Source organism: Mesocricetus auratus, unplaced genomic scaffold (genome assembly GCF_017639785.1).
Source record: "Mesocricetus auratus isolate SY011 unplaced genomic scaffold, BCM_Maur_2.0 Super-Scaffold_100049, whole genome shotgun sequence".
NCBI lineage: Eukaryota > Metazoa > Chordata > Mammalia > Rodentia > Cricetidae > Mesocricetus > Mesocricetus auratus.
The window spans coordinates 160,433-164,451 of NW_024429226.1; positions in this window are offsets into that span (position 1 = coordinate 160,433).

Consider the following 4,019-nt stretch of genomic DNA (forward strand, 5'->3'; position numbering starts at 1 on the left):
AATTAAGGAAACAACTCAAACAGTTGAAGGATTGAAAGCTGAAATAGAAACGATAACGAAGGCACAGAATGAAGGGATGCTGGAAATAGAAAAGCTGGGTAAAAGATCAGGAACTGCAGATGCAAGTATCACCAATAGAATACAAGAGATAGAAGAGAGAATCTCAGGTGTTGAAGACTCATTAGAGGATATAGAGTCGTCAACCAATGAAAATCTCAAAACCAACAAATCCTTAACACAAAATATCCAGGAAATATGGGACACCGTGAAGTAGCCAAACCTGAGAATAATAGGTATAGAAGAAGGTGAAGAAATTCAACTTAAAGGTACAGAAAACATATTCAACAAAATCATAGAAGAAAACTTCCCTAACCTAAAGAAAGATATGCCTATGAAAGTACAAGAATCTTACAGAACACCAAATAGGCTCGACCAGAAAAAGAAGTCACCTCACCATATAATAATCAAAACATCAAACCTACAGAGTAAAGAGAAAATATTAAGAGCAGCTAAAGAAAAAGGCCAAGTAACATACAAAGGCAGACCTATCCAAATTACACCTGACTTCTCAATGGAAACGATGAAAGCCAGAAGATCCTGGACAGATGTCCTACAAACGATATGGGAATAAGGATGCAAGCCCAGACTGCTATATCCAGCAAAGCCTCAATTACCATAGATGGAGAAAACAAAATATTCCATGACAAAGCCAGATTTAAACAATATGTATCCATGAATCCAGCACTACATAAAATGCTAGAAGGAAAACCTAGAGCCAAGGAAGATAACTACATTCACAAAGACACTGGCAATATATAATCACACTTTACAAAACACCAAAAGAAAAAGGGAGGAGAAACTACACAAAATAACTTCACTAACAACAAATCAAGCACAAACAAGGATCACCAATCAATGTTCATTAATATCCCTCAAGGTCAACGGCCTCACCTTGCCTATAAAAAGACATAGACTAGCAGAATGGATACGAAGACAGAACCCTTCCTTCTGTTGCATACAAGAAACACATCTCAACATCAAAGACAGAGGTTATGTCAGTGTAAAGTGTTGGGAAAAGATCTTCCATTCAAGCGGTCCCAAGAAACAAGCGGGTGTAGCAATCCTAATATCTAACAAATTAGACTTCAAATTATAATCAATCAAAAGAAGTGAAGAAGGAGACTTCATATTCATCAAAGGAAAAATACATCAAGACGAAGTCTCAATTTTAAACATATATGCCCCAAATACAAAAGCACCTACATTCGTGAAAGAAACATTACTAAAGCTCAAAATGCACATAAAATCTCACACACTAATAGTATGAGACATCAACACTCTGGTCTCACCGCTAGAAAGGACCTCCCGACAGAAACTTAACAAAGAAACAAAAGAACTAATAGAAATTATGACCCAACTGGTTTTAACAGACATCTATAGAACATTCCACCCAAATATAAAGGGATAAGGGATATACCTTCTTCTCGGCACCACATGGAACCTTCTCTAAAATTGACCACATAATAGGAAACATAGCAAATCTCCACAGATACAAAAAAATTGGAATAACCCCCTGCATCTTATCTGACCACCATGCATTAACATTAGAATTCAACAATAACACAAACCGCAGAAACCCTACAAACTCATGGAGATTGAACAATGCACAATTGCACCATCCCTGGGTAAAGGAACAAATAAAAAAAGAAATTAAAGAGTTCCTCTAATTCAAAGAGAATGAAGACACAACAGACACAAACTTGTGGGACACTTTGAAAGCAGTGTTGAGAGGAAAGTTTATAGCACTAAGTGCCCACATGAAAAAACTGGAGAACAGTCATACTAGAGAATTAAAGCGCAGCTGAATGCTCTAGAACAAAAAGAAGCAAACTCCCCCAGGAGGAGCAGACGCAAGGAAATAAACAAATTGAGGGCTGAAATCAATCAAGTAGAAACCAGAAAAACACTGAAAGAATCAATGAAACAAAGTGTTGGTTCTTTGAGACAATCAACAAAATAGAGAAACCTCTGTCCAAACTAACCAAAAGACAGAGGGAGAGCATGCTAATTAACAAAATCAGGGACGAAAAATGGGACATAACAGCAGACTCTGAGGAAATCCCGAGAATCATCAGGTCATAGTTTGAAAATCTGTACTCCACAAAATTTGAAAATTTAAAGGAAATGGACAATTTCCTGGATAGATATAACTTGGCAAAACTAAATCAAGAACAGATAAACAATCTAAACAGACCTATAACCCCTAATGGAATAGAAGCAGTCATCAAAAGTCTCCCAAAATAAAAAAGCCCAGGCCCAGAATGCTTCAGTGCAGAATTCTACCAGAAATTCAAAGAAGAGCTAATTCCAATACTCCTCAAAGTATTCCACACAATAGAAGCAGGAGGCTCACTGCCAAACTCTTTCTACGAGGCTACAATTACCTTGATAACCAAGCCACACAAAGAGACAACTAAGAAAGAGAACTATAAACCAATTTCCCTCATGAACATTGATGCAAAAATACTCAATAAAATACTCGCAAACCGGATTCAAGAACACATTAGAAAAATCATCCAACATGATCAAGTAGGCTTCATCCCAGGAATGCAGGGATGGTTCAACATTAGAAAATCTATCAATGTAAACCACCATATTAACAATCTCCAAAGAAAAACCACATGATCATCTCACTAGATGCTGAAGAAACCTTTGACAAAATCTAGCACCCCTTCATGATAAAGGTCCTAGAGAGATCAGGGATAACAAGAATGTACCTGAATATAATAAAAGCAATATACAGTAAACCAACAGCTAACATCAAACTAAATGGAGAGAAACTCAAAGCAATTCCTCTAAAATCAGGAACAAGACAAGGCTGTCCACTCTCTCCATATATCTTCAATATTGTACTTGAAGTTCTAGCTACAGCAATAAGACAACAAAAGGAGATAAAGGGGACACAAATAGGAAAAGAAGAAGTCAAACTTTCACTATTTGCATATGATATGATAGTTTACATAAGTGACCCAAAAACTCTACAAGGGAACACGTAGAGCTGATAAACACCTTCAGCAATGTGGCAGGATACAAGGTAAACTCAAAAAAATCAGTGGCCCTATTATATACAGATGATGAAGTGACTGAGAAAGAAATCAGAGAAACATCACCCTTTACAATAGCCAAAAACAGCATCAAATATCTGGGGATAATGTTAACCAAGGAAATTAAAGACCTGTATATCAAGAACTTTGTGTCTTTAAAGAAAGAAATCAAAGAAGATACCAGAAAATGGAAAGATCTCCCATGCTCTTGGATTGGTAGGATCAACATAAAAAATGGCAATCTTGCCAAAAGCAGTCTACAGATTCAATGCAATCCCTATCAAAATTCCATCACAATTCTTCAAGGAACTGGAAAGAACATTAATCAACATTATATGGAAAAACAAAAGGCCCAGGATAGCTAAAACATCCCCATACAATAAAGGAACTTCAGGAGGCATCACCATACCTGACTTCAAGCTCTATTATAGAGCTATAGTTCTGAAAACAGCTTGCTATTGGCAAAAAATAGGCAGGTAGACCAATGGAACCGAATCGAAAGCCCTAATATTAACCCACACACCTACGAACATTTGATTTTTGACAAAGAAGCTAAAACTGTACAATGGAAAAAAGAAAGCATCTTCAACAAATGGTACTGGCATAACTGGGTACTGGTATGCAGAAGGGTGCAGATAGATTCATGTTTATCGCCTTGTACAAAACTTAAGTCCAAATGGATCAAAGATCTCAACATAAATCCAGCCATACTGAAACTTTTAGAAGAGAAAGTGGGAGATACTCTTCAATGAGTTGGTACAGCAGACCACTTCCTAAACATAACACCAATGGCACAGGCACTGAGATCGACAATTAACAAATGGGACCTTCTGAAACTAAAAAGCTTCTGTAAGGCAAAGGACACAGTCAAAAAGACAAAAAGGCAGGCCACAGAATGGGAAAAGATATTCACTA